Here is a 12,896-nt window from a genome sequence, read left to right on the forward strand (position 1 = left end):
GTAGATGTCCCAGGTAAGAGAGGAGAGGAGATAGATGTCCCAGGTACGAGAGGAGGTAGATGTCCCAGGACGAGAGGAGATAGATGTCCCAGGTAAGAGAGGAGAGGAGATAGATGTCCCAGGTAAGAGAGGAGAGGAGGTAGATGTCCCAGGTACGAGAGGAGATAGATGTCCCAGGTAAGAGAGGAGAGGAGGTAGATGTCCCAGGTACGAGAGGAGAGGAGATAGATGTCCCAGGTAAGAGAGGAGAGGAGGTAGATGTCCCAGGTAAGAGAGGAGAGGAGATAGATGTCCCAGGTAAGAGAGGAGAGGAGATAGATGTCCCAGGTAAGAGAGGAGAGGAGATAGATGTCCCAGGTAAGAGAGGAGAGGAGATAGATGTCCCAGGTAAGAGAGGAGAGGAGATAGATGTCCCAGGTAAGAGAGGAGAGGAGATAGATGTCCCAGGTAAGAGAGAGAGGTAGATGTCCCAGGAGAGGGGGTAGATGTCCCAGGTACGAGAGGAGAGGAGGTAGATGTCCCAGGTAAGAGAGGAGAGGAGATAGATGTCCCAGGTAAGAGAGGAGGTAGATGTCCCAGGTAAGAGAGGAGAGGAGATAGATGTCCCAGGTAAGAGAGGAGAGGAGGTAGATGTCCCAGGTACGAGAGGAGGTAGATGTCCCAGGTAAGAGAGGAGAGGAGGTAGATGTCCCAGGTACGAGAGGAGGTAGATGTCCCAGGTAAGAGAGGAGAGGAGATAGATGTCCCAGGTAAGAGAGGAGAGGAGATAGATGTCCCAGGTAAGAGAGGAGAGGAGATAGATGTCCCAGGTAAGAGAGGAGAGGAGATAGATGTCCTAGGTAAGAGAGTAGAGGAGGTAGATGTCCCAGGTACGAGAGGAGAGGAGGTAGATGTCCCAGGTACGAGAGGAGAGGAGATAGATGTCCCAGGTAAGAGAGGAGAGGAGATAGATGTCCCAGGTAAGAGAGGAGAGGAGATAGATGTCCCAGGTAAGAGAGGAGAGGAGATAGATGTCCCAGGTAAGAGAGGAGAGGAGGTAGATGTCCCAGGTAAGAGAGGAGAGTAGGTAGATGTCCCAGGTACGAGAGGAGGTAGATGTCCCAGGTACGAGAGGAGGTAGATGTCCCAGGTAAGAGAGGAGAGGAGATAGATGTCCCAGGTAAGAGAGGAGAGGAGGTAGATGTCCCAGGTACGAGAGGAGGTAGATGTCCCAGGTAAGAGAGGAGAGGAGATAGATGTCCCAGGTAAGAGAGGAGAGGAGATAGATGTCCCAGGTAAGAGAGGAGAGGAGGTAGATGTCCCAGGTACGAGAGGAGGTAGATGTCCCAGGTAAGAGAGGAGAGGAGATAGATGTCCCAGGTAAGAGAGGAGAGGAGGTAGATGTCCCAGGTACGAGAGGAGGTAGATGTCCCAGGTAAGAGAGGAGAGGAGATAGATGTCCCAGGTAAGAGAGGAGAGGAGATAGATGTCCCAGGTAAGAGAGGAGAGGAGATAGATGTCCCAGGTAAGAGAGGAGAGGAGATAGATGTCCCAGGTAAGAGAGGAGAGGAGATAGATGTCCCAGGTAAGAGAGGAGAGGAGATAGATGTCCCAGGTAAGAGAGGAGAGGAGATAGATGTCCCAGGTAAGAGAGGAGAGGAGGTAGATGTCCCAGGTAAGAGAGGAGAGGAGATAGATGTCCCAGGTAAGAGAGGAGAGGAGGTAGATGTCCCAGGTACGAGAGGAGGTAGATGTCCCAGGTAAGAGAGGAGAGGAGATAGATGTCCCAGGTAAGAGAGGAGAGGAGATAGATGTCCCAGGTAAGAGAGGAGAGGAGATAGATGTCCCAGGTAAGAGAGGAGAGGAGATAGATGTCCCAGGTAAGAGAGGAGAGGAGATAGATGTCCCAGGTAAGAGAGGAGAGGAGATAGATGTCCCAGGTAAGAGAGGAGAGGAGATAGATGTCCCAGGTAAGAGAGGAGAGGAGATAGATGTCCCAGGTAAGAGAGGAGAGGAGATAGATGTCCCAGGTAAGAGAGGAGAGGAGATAGATGTCCCAGGTAAGAGAGGAGAGGAGATAGATGTCCCAGGTAAGAGAGGAGAGGAGATAGATGTCCCAGGTAAGAGAGGAGAGGAGATAGACGTCCCAGGTAAGAGAGGAGAGGAGATAGACGTCCCAGGTAAGAGAGGAGAGGAGATAGACGTCCCAGGTAAGAGAGGAGAGGAGATAGATGTCCCAGGTAAGAGAGGAGAGGAGGTAGATGTCCCAGGTAAGAGAGGAGAGGAGATAGATGTCCCAGGTAAGAGAGGAGAGGAGATAGATGTCCCAGGTAAGAGAGGAGAGGAGATAGATGTCCCAGGTAAGAGAGGAGAGGAGATAGATGTCCCAGGTAAGAGAGGAGAGGAGATAGATGTCCCAGGTAAGAGAGGAGAGGAGGTAGATGTCCCAGGTAAGAGAGGAGAGGAGGTAGATGTCCCAGGTACGAGAGGAGGTAGATGTCCCAGGTACGAGAGGAGGTAGATGTCCCAGGTAAGAGAGGAGAGGAGGTAGATGTCCCAGGTACGAGAGGAGGTAGATGTCCCAGGTAAGAGAGGAGAGGAGATAGATGTCCCAGGTAAGAGAGGAGAGGAGGTAGATGTCCCAGGTAAGAGAGGAAAGGAGGTAGATGTCCCAGGTAAGAGAGGAGAGGAGATAGATGTCCCAGGTAAGAGAGGAGAGGAGGTAGATGTCCCAGGTAAGAGAGGAGAGGAGGTAGATGTCCCAGGTAAGAGAGGAGAGGAGATAGATGTCCCAGGTAAGAGAGGAGAGGAGATAGATGTCCCAGGTAAGAGAGGAGAGGAGGTAGATGTCCCAGGTACGAGAGGAGGTAGATGTCCCAGGTACGAGAGGAGGTAGATGTCCCAGGTAAGAGAGGAGAGGAGGTAGATGTCCCAGGTACGAGAGGAGAGGAGATAGATGTCCCAGGTAAGAGAGGAGAGGAGGTAGATGTCCCAGGTAAGAGAGGAGAGGAGATAGATGTCCCAGGTAAGAGAGGAGAGGAGATAGATGTCCCAGGTAAGAGAGGAGAGGAGATAGATGTCTTAGGTAAGAGAGGAGAGGAGATAGATGTCCCAGGTAAGAGAGGAGAGGAGATAGATGTCCCAGGTAAGAGAGGAGAGGAGATAGATGTCCCAGGTAAGAGAGGAGAGGAGATAGATGTCCCAGGTACGAGAGGAGGTAGATGTCCCAGGTAAGAGAGGAGAGGAGGTAGATGTCCCAGGTAAGAGAGGAGAGGAGATAGATGTCCCAGGTAAGAGAGGAGAGGAGATAGATGTCCCAGGTAAGAGAGGAGGTAGATGTCCCAGGTAAGAGAGGAGAGGAGATAGATGTCCCAGGTAAGAGAGGAGAGGAGGTAGATGTCCCAGGTACGAGAGGAGGTAGATGTCCCAGGTAAGAGAGGAGAGGAGGTAGATGTCCCAGGTACGAGAGGAGGTAGATGTCCCAGGTAAGAGAGGAGAGGAGATAGATGTCCCAGGTAAGAGAGGAGAGGAGATAGATGTCCCAGGTAAGAGAGGAGAGGAGATAGATGTCCCAGGTAAGAGAGGAGAGGAGATAGATGTCCCAGGTAAGAGAGGAGAGGAGATAGATGTCCCAGGTACGAGAGGAGATAGATGTCCCAGGTAAGAGAGGAGAGGAGGTAGATGTCCCAGGTAAGAGAGGAGAGGAGGTAGATGTCCCAGGTAAGAGAGGAGAGGAGATAGATGTCCCAGGTAAGAGAGGAGAGGAGATAGATGTCCCAGGTAAGAGAGGAGAGGAGATAGATGTCCCAGGTAAGAGAGGAGGTAGATGTCCCAGGTAAGAGAGGAGAGGAGATAGATGTCCCAGGTAAGAGAGGAGAGGAGGTAGATGTCCCAGGTACGAGAGGAGGTAGATGTCCCAGGTAAGAGAGGAGATGAGATAGATGTCCCAGGTAAGAGAGGAGAGGAGGTAGATGTCCCAGGTAAGAGAGGAGAGGAGGTAGATGTCCCAGGTAAGAGAGGAGAGGAGATAGATGTCCCAGGTAAGAGAGGAGAGGAGGTAGATGTCCCAGGTAAGAGAGGAGAGGAGGTAGATGTCCCAGGTAAGAGAGGAGAGGAGGTAGATGTCCCAGGTAAGAGAGGAGAGGAGGTAGATGTCCCAGGTAAGAGAGGAGAGGAGATAGATGTCCCAGGTACGAGAGGAGATAGATGTCCCAGGTAAGAGAGGAGAGGAGATAGATGTCCCAGGTACGAGAGGAGAGGAGGTAGATGTCCCAGGTACGAGAGGAGGTAGATGTCCCAGGTAAGAGAGGAGAGGAGATAGATGTCCCAGGTACGAGAGGAGGTAGATGTCCCAGGTACGAGAGGAGATAGATGTCCCAGGTAAGAGAGGAGAGGAGATAGATGTCCCAGGTAAGAGAGGAGAGGAGGTAGATGTCCCAGGTACGAGAGGAGATAGATGTCCCAGGTAAGAGAGGAGAGGAGGTAGATGTCCCAGGTACGAGAGGAGAGGAGATAGATGTCCCAGGTAAGAGAGGAGAGGAGGTAGATGTCCCAGGTAAGAGAGGAGAGGAGATAGATGTCCCAGGTAAGAGAGGAGAGGAGATAGATGTCCCAGGTAAGAGAGGAGAGGAGATAGATGTCCCAGGTAAGAGAGGAGAGGAGATAGATGTCCCAGGTAAGAGAGGAGAGGAGATAGATGTCCCAGGTAAGAGAGGAGAGGAGGTAGATGTCCCAGGTACGAGAGGAGGTAGATGTCCCAGGTACGAGAGGAGAGGAGGTAGATGTCCCAGGTAAGAGAGGAGAGGAGATAGATGTCCCAGGTAAGAGAGGAGGTAGATGTCCCAGGTAAGAGAGGAGAGGAGATAGATGTCCCAGGTAAGAGAGGAGAGGAGGTAGATGTCCCAGGTACGAGAGGAGGTAGATGTCCCAGGTAAGAGAGGAGAGGAGGTAGATGTCCCAGGTACGAGAGGAGGTAGATGTCCCAGGTAAGAGAGGAGAGGAGATAGATGTCCCAGGTAAGAGAGGAGAGGAGATAGATGTCCCAGGTAAGAGAGGAGAGGAGATAGATGTCCCAGGTAAGAGAGGAGAGGAGATAGATGTCCTAGGTAAGAGAGTAGAGGAGGTAGATGTCCCAGGTACGAGAGGAGAGGAGGTAGATGTCCCAGGTACGAGAGGAGAGGAGATAGATGTCCCAGGTAAGAGAGGAGAGGAGATAGATGTCCCAGGTAAGAGAGGAGAGGAGATAGATGTCCCAGGTAAGAGAGGAGAGGAGATAGATGTCCCAGGTAAGAGAGGAGAGGAGGTAGATGTCCCAGGTAAGAGAGGAGAGTAGGTAGATGTCCCAGGTACGAGAGGAGGTAGATGTCCCAGGTACGAGAGGAGGTAGATGTCCCAGGTAAGAGAGGAGAGGAGATAGATGTCCCAGGTAAGAGAGGAGAGGAGGTAGATGTCCCAGGTACGAGAGGAGGTAGATGTCCCAGGTAAGAGAGGAGAGGAGATAGATGTCCCAGGTAAGAGAGGAGAGGAGATAGATGTCCCAGGTAAGAGAGGAGAGGAGGTAGATGTCCCAGGTACGAGAGGAGGTAGATGTCCCAGGTAAGAGAGGAGAGGAGATAGATGTCCCAGGTAAGAGAGGAGAGGAGGTAGATGTCCCAGGTACGAGAGGAGGTAGATGTCCCAGGTAAGAGAGGAGAGGAGATAGATGTCCCAGGTAAGAGAGGAGAGGAGATAGATGTCCCAGGTAAGAGAGGAGAGGAGATAGATGTCCCAGGTAAGAGAGGAGAGGAGATAGATGTCCCAGGTAAGAGAGGAGAGGAGGTAGATGTCCCAGGTAAGAGAGGAGAGTAGGTAGATGTCCCAGGTACGAGAGGAGGTAGATGTCCCAGGTACGAGAGGAGGTAGATGTCCCAGGTAAGAGAGGAGAGGAGATAGATGTCCCAGGTAAGAGAGGAGAGGAGGTAGATGTCCCAGGTACGAGAGGAGGTAGATGTCCCAGGTAAGAGAGGAGAGGAGATAGATGTCCCAGGTAAGAGAGGAGAGGAGATAGATGTCCCAGGTAAGAGAGGAGAGGAGGTAGATGTCCCAAGTACGAGAGGAGGTAGATGTCCCAGGTAAGAGAGGAGAGGAGATAGATGTCCCAGGTAAGAGAGGAGAGGAGGTAGATGTCCCAGGTACGAGAGGAGGTAGATGTCCCAGGTAAGAGAGGAGAGGAGATAGATGTCCCAGGTAAGAGAGGAGAGGAGATAGATGTCCCAGGTAAGAGAGGAGAGGAGATAGATGTCCCAGGTAAGAGAGGAGAGGAGATAGATGTCCCAGGTAAGAGAGGAGAGGAGATAGATGTCCCAGGTAAGAGAGGAGAGGAGATAGATGTCCCAGGTAAGAGAGGAGAGGAGATAGATGTCCCAGGTAAGAGAGGAGAGGAGGTAGATGTCCCAGGTAAGAGAGGAGAGGAGATAGATGTCCCAGGTAAGAGAGGAGAGGAGGTAGATGTCCCAGGTACGAGAGGAGGTAGATGTCCCAGGTAAGAGAGGAGAGGAGATAGATGTCCCAGGTAAGAGAGGAGAGGAGATAGATGTCCCAGGTAAGAGAGGAGAGGAGATAGATGTCCCAGGTAAGAGAGGAGAGGAGATAGATGTCCCAGGTAAGAGAGGAGAGGAGATAGATGTCCCAGGTAAGAGAGGAGAGGAGATAGATGTCCCAGGTAAGAGAGGAGAGGAGATAGATGTCCCAGGTAAGAGAGGAGAGGAGATAGATGTCCCAGGTAAGAGAGGAGAGGAGATAGATGTCCCAGGTAAGAGAGGAGAGGAGATAGATGTCCCAGGTAAGAGAGGAGAGGAGATAGATGTCCCAGGTAAGAGAGGAGAGGAGATAGATGTCCCAGGTAAGAGAGGAGAGGAGATAGACGTCCCAGGTAAGAGAGGAGAGGAGATAGACGTCCCAGGTAAGAGAGGAGAGGAGATAGACGTCCCAGGTCAGAGAGGAGAGGAGATAGACGTCCCAGGTAAGAGAGGAGAGGAGGTAGATGTCCCAGGTAAGAGAGGAGAGGAGATAGATGTCCCAGGTAAGAGAGGAGAGGAGATAGATGTCCCAGGTAAGAGAGGAGAGGAGATAGATGTCCCAGGTAAGAGAGGAGAGGAGATAGATGTCCCAGGTAAGAGAGGAGAGGAGATAGATGTCCCAGGTAAGAGAGGAGAGGAGGTAGATGTCCCAGGTAAGAGAGGAGAGGAGGTAGATGTCCCAGGTACGAGAGGAGGTAGATGTCCCAGGTACGAGAGGAGGTAGATGTCCCAGGTAAGAGAGGAGAGGAGGTAGATGTCCCAGGTACGAGAGGAGGTCGATGTCCCAGGTAAGAGAGGAGAGGAGATAGATGTCCCAGGTAAGAGAGGAGAGGAGGTAGATGTCCCAGGTAAGAGAGGAAAGGAGGTAGATGTCCCAGGTAAGAGAGGAGAGGAGATAGATGTCCCAGGTAAGAGAGGAGAGGAGGTAGATGTCCCAGGTAAGAGAGGAGAGGAGGTAGATGTCCCAGGTAAGAGAGGAGAGGAGATAGATGTCCCAGGTAAGAGAGGAGAGGAGATAGATGTCCCAGGTAAGAGAGGAGAGGAGGTAGATGTCCCAGGTACGAGAGGAGGTAGATGTCCCAGGTACGAGAGGAGGTAGATGTCCCAGGTAAGAGAGGAGAGGAGGTAGATGTCCCAGGTACGAGAGGAGAGGAGATAGATGTCCCAGGTAAGAGAGGAGAGGAGGTAGATGTCCCAGGTAAGAGAGGAGAGGAGATAGATGTCCCAGGTAAGAGAGGAGAGGAGATAGATGTCCCAGGTAAGAGAGGAGAGGAGATAGATGTCTTAGGTAAGAGAGGAGAGGAGATAGATGTCCCAGGTAAGAGAGGAGAGGAGATAGATGTCCCAGGTAAGAGAGGAGAGGAGATAGATGTCCCAGGTAAGAGAGGAGAGGAGATAGATGTCCCAGGTACGAGAGGAGGTAGATGTCCCAGGTAAGAGAGGAGAGGAGGTAGATGTCCCAGGTAAGAGAGGAGAGGAGATAGATGTCCCAGGTAAGAGAGGAGAGGAGATAGATGTCCCAGGTAAGAGAGGAGGTAGATGTCCCAGGTAAGAGAGGAGAGGAGATAGATGTCCCAGGTAAGAGAGGAGAGGAGGTAGATGTCCCAGGTACGAGAGGAGGTAGATGTCCCAGGTAAGAGAGGAGAGGAGGTAGATGTCCCAGGTACGAGAGGAGGTAGATGTCCCAGGTAAGAGAGGAGAGGAGATAGATGTCCCAGGTAAGAGAGGAGAGGAGATAGATGTCCCAGGTAAGAGAGGAGAGGAGATAGATGTCCCAGGTAAGAGAGGAGAGGAGATAGATGTCCCAGGTAAGAGAGGAGAGGAGATAGATGTCCCAGGTACGAGAGGAGATAGATGTCCCAGGTAAGAGAGGAGAGGAGGTAGATGTCCCAGGTAAGAGAGGAGAGGAGGTAGATGTCCCAGGTAAGAGAGGAGAGGAGATAGATGTCCCAGGTAAGAGAGGAGAGGAGATAGATGTCCCAGGTAAGAGAGGAGAGGAGATAGATGTCCCAGGTAAGAGAGGAGGTAGATGTCCCAGGTAAGAGAGGAGAGGAGATAGATGTCCCAGGTAAGAGAGGAGAGGAGGTAGATGTCCCAGGTACGAGAGGAGGTAGATGTCCCAGGTAAGAGAGGAGAGGAGGTAGATGTCCCAGGTACGAGAGGAGGTAGATGTCCCAGGTAAGAGAGGAGAGGAGATAGATGTCCCAGGTAAGAGAGGAGAGGAGATAGATGTCCCAGGTAAGAGAGGAGAGGAGATAGATGTCCCAGGTAAGAGAGGAGAGGAGATAGATGTCCCAGGTAAGAGAGGAGAGGAGGTAGATGTCCCAGGTACGAGAGGAGAGGAGGTAGATGTCCCAGGTACGAGAGGAGAGGAGATAGATGTCCCAGGTAAGAGAGGAGAGGAGATAGATGTCCCAGGTAAGAGAGGAGAGGAGATAGATGTCCCATGTAAGAGAGGAGAGGAGATAGATGTCCCAGGTAAGAGAGGAGAGGAGGTAGATGTCCCAGGTAAGAGAGGAGAGGAGGTAGATGTCCCAGGTACGAGAGGAGGTAGATGTCCCAGGTACGAGAGGAGGTAGATGTCCCAGGTAAGAGAGGAGAGGAGATAGATGTCCCAGGTAAGAGAGGAGAGGAGGTAGATGTCCCAGGTACGAGAGGAGGTAGATGTCCCAGGTAAGAGAGGAGAGGAGATAGATGTCCCAGGTAAGAGAGGAGAGGAGATAGATGTCCCAGGTAAGAGAGGAGAGGAGGTAGATGTCCCAGGTACGAGAGGAGGTAGATGTCCCAGGTAAGAGAGGAGAGGAGATAGATGTCCCAGGTAAGAGAGGAGAGGAGGTAGATGTCCCAGGTAAGAGAGGAGAGGAGATAGATGTCCCAGGTAAGAGAGGAGAGGAGATAGATGTCCCAGGTAAGAGAGGAGAGGAGATAGATGTCCCAGGTAAGAGAGGAGAGGAGATAGATGTCCCAGGTAAGAGAGGAGAGGAGATAGATGTCCCAGGTAAGAGAGGAGAGGAGATAGATGTCCCAGGTAAGAGAGGAGAGGAGGTAGATGTCCCAGGTAAGAGAGGAGAGGAGATAGATGTCCCAGGTAAGAGAGGAGAGGAGGTAGATGTCCCAGGTACGAGAGGAGGTAGATGTCCCAGGTAAGAGAGGAGAGGAGATAGATGTCCCAGGTAAGAGAGGAGAGGAGATAGATGTCCCAGGTAAGAGAGGAGAGGAGATAGATGTCCCAGGTAAGAGAGGAGAGGAGATAGATGTCCCAGGTAAGAGAGGAGAGGAGATAGATGTCCCAGGTAAGAGAGGAGAGGAGATAGATGTCCCAGGTAAGAGAGGAGAGGAGATAGATGTCCCAGGTAAGAGAGGAGAGGAGGTAGATGTCCCAGGTAAGAGAGGAGAGGAGGTAGATGTCCCAGGTACGAGAGGAGGTAGATGTCCCAGGTACGAGAGGAGGTAGATGTCCCAGGTAAGAGAGGAGAGGAGATAGATGTCCCAGGTAAGAGAGGAGAGGAGGTAGATGTCCCAGGTACGAGAGGAGGTAGATGTCCCAGGTAAGAGAGGAGAGGAGATAGATGTCCCAGGTAAGAGAGGAGAGGAGATAGATGTCCCAGGTAAGAGAGGAGAGGAGGTAGATGTCCCAGGTACGAGAGGAGGTAGATGTCCCAGGTAAGAGAGGAGAGGAGATAGATGTCCCAGGTAAGAGAGGAGAGGAGGTAGATGTCCCAGGTACGAGAGGAGGTAGATGTCCCAGGTAAGAGAGGAGAGGAGATAGATGTCCCAGGTAAGAGAGGAGAGGAGATAGATGTCCCAGGTAAGAGAGGAGAGGAGATAGATGTCCCAGATAAGAGAGGAGAGGAGATAGATGTCCCAGGTAAGAGAGGAGAGGAGATAGATGTCCCAGGTAAGAGAGGAGAGGAGATAGATGTCCCAGGTAAGAGAGGAGAGGAGATAGATGTCCCAGGTAAGAGAGGAGAGGAGGTAGATGTCCCAGGTAAGAGAGGAGAGGAGATAGATGTCCCAGGTAAGAGAGGAGAGGAGGTAGATGTCCCAGGTACGAGAGGAGGTAGATGTCCCAGGTAAGAGAGGAGAGGAGATAGATGTCCCAGGTAAGAGAGGAGAGGAGATAGATGTCCCAGGTAAGAGAGGAGAGGAGATAGATGTCCCAGGTAAGAGAGGAGAGGAGATAGATGTCCCAGGTAAGAGAGGAGAGGAGATAGATGTCCCAGGTAAGAGAGGAGAGGAGATAGATGTCCCAGGTAAGAGAGGAGAGGAGATAGATGTCCCAGGTAAGAGAGGAGAGGAGATAGATGTCCCAGGTAAGAGAGGAGAGGAGATAGATGTCCCAGGTAAGAGAGGAGAGGAGATAGATGTCCCAGGTAAGAGAGGAGAGGAGATAGATGTCCCAGGTAAGAGAGGAGAGGAGATAGATGTCCCAGGTAAGAGAGGAGAGGAGATAGATGTCCCAGGTAAGAGAGGAGAGGAGATAGATGTCCCAGGTAAGAGAGGAGAGGAGGTAGATGTCCCAGGTAAGAGAGGAGAGGAGATAGATGTCCCAGGTAAGAGAGGAGAGGAGATAGATGTCCCAGGTAAGAGAGGAGAGGAGATAGATGTCCCAGGTAAGAGAGGAGAGGAGATAGATGTCCCAGGTAAGAGAGGAGAGGAGATAGATGTCCCAGGTAAGAGAGGAGAGGAGATAGATGTCCCAGGTAAGAGAGGAGAGGAGATAGATGTCCCAGGTGAGAGAGGAGAGGAGATAGATGTCCCAGGTAAGAGAGGAGAGGAGATAGATGTCCCAGGTAAGAGAGGAGAGGAGATAGATGTCCCAGGTAAGAGAGGAGAGGAGATAGATGTCCCAGGTAAGAGAGGAGAGGAGATAGATGTCCCAGGTAAGAGATGGATAGATCCACCACCAGTGTAAACTGTAGAGAGAGCCGTGCTACTTCTACTGTATGTGTAGTATACTGTATGTGTAGTTTACTGTATGTGTAGTTTACTCTATGTGTAGTTTACTCTGTGTAGTTTACTGTATGTGTAGTATACTGTATGCGTAGTTTACTGTATGCGTAGTTTACTGTATGTGTAGTTTACTGTATGTGTAGTTTACTGTATGTGTAGTTCACTGTATGTGTAGTTTACTCTGTGTAGTTTACTGTATGTGTAGTTTACTGTATGTGTAGTTTACTGTATGTGTAGTTTACTGTATGCGTAGTTGTAAGAGGGAGAGAGAGACAGAATGGGTCCATCTCCTCTATACCACCCACCTGGTAGTTTGGTGGATGGGACTACCAGCTCTCTGTAACCTAGAAGGTAATTAGTGGGTCTGTCTCCTCTATACCACCCACCTGGTAGTGTGGTGGATGGGACGACCAGCTCTCTATAACCTAGAGGGCAACCAGTGGGTCTGTCTCCTCTATACCACCCACCTGGTAGTTTGGTGGATGGGACTACCAGCTCTCTGTAACCTAGAGGGCAACCAGTGGGTCTGTCTCCTCCATACCACCCACCTGGTAGTTTGGTGGATGGGACTACCAGTTCTCCAGAATCTAGAGGACAACCAGTGGGTCTGTCTCCTCTATACCATATTTCTTGACAATGTCTGTATTTCCGATTTCTTTGGTGAAGTCTGGGTTCCTGCTCTTTTGTCCGAAAGCAGATGACCTCTGACCTTGTACAGTATATCTCTGCTGTTTCTCCTCAACAGGACCAATTAGCCACTCCTCAGCTAGCCTCCCCACGCTAGCGAGCTCCCTCTGTCTCTCTCTGTGTGTGTAATGTAGTGTGTGTGTGTAACGTAGTGTGTGTGTGTGTAATGTAGTGTGTGTGTGTGTAATGTAGTGTGTGTGTGTAATGTAGTGTGTGTGTGTGTAACGTAGTGTGTGTGTAACGTAGTGTGTGTGTAACGTAGTGTGTGTGTAACGTAGTGTGTGTGTGTGTGTGTGTGTGTGTGTAACGTAGTGTGTGTGTGTGTGTGTAACGTAGTGTGTGTGTGTAACGTAGTGTGTGTGTGTGTGTGTGTGTGTGTGTAACGTAGTGTGTGTGTGTGTGTAACGTAGTGTGTGTGTAACGTAGTGTGTGTGTAACGTTGTGTGTGTGTAACGTTGTGTGTGTGTAACGTAGTGTGTGTGTGTGTAACGTAGTGTGTGTGTAACGTAGTGTGTGTGTGTGTGTGTGTGTGTAACGTAGTGTGTGTGTGTGTGTAACGTAGTGTGTGTGTAACGTAGTGTGTGTGTAACGTAGTGTGTGTGTAACGTAGTGTGTGTGTGTGTAACGTAGTGTGTGTGTAACGTAGTGTGTGTGTGTGTGTGTGTGTAACGTAGTGTGTGTGTGTGTGTGTGTAACGTAGTGTGTGTGTGTGTGTAACGT

General features: G+C 50.9%; 1 protein-coding gene across 1 annotated transcript in view; it reads left to right on the forward strand.

Moving 5' to 3' along the window:
- Nucleotides 1-12,896, forward strand: part of LOC139405486 (homeobox protein cut-like 1) — a 153,928-nt gene that overhangs the window by 86,301 nt on the left and 54,731 nt on the right. The gene's annotated exons all lie outside the window — the stretch shown is intronic.

Source organism: Oncorhynchus clarkii, unplaced genomic scaffold, assembly GCF_045791955.1.
Source record: "Oncorhynchus clarkii lewisi isolate Uvic-CL-2024 unplaced genomic scaffold, UVic_Ocla_1.0 unplaced_contig_6067_pilon_pilon, whole genome shotgun sequence".
In the NCBI taxonomy this organism is placed as follows: domain Eukaryota; kingdom Metazoa; phylum Chordata; class Actinopteri; order Salmoniformes; family Salmonidae; genus Oncorhynchus; species Oncorhynchus clarkii.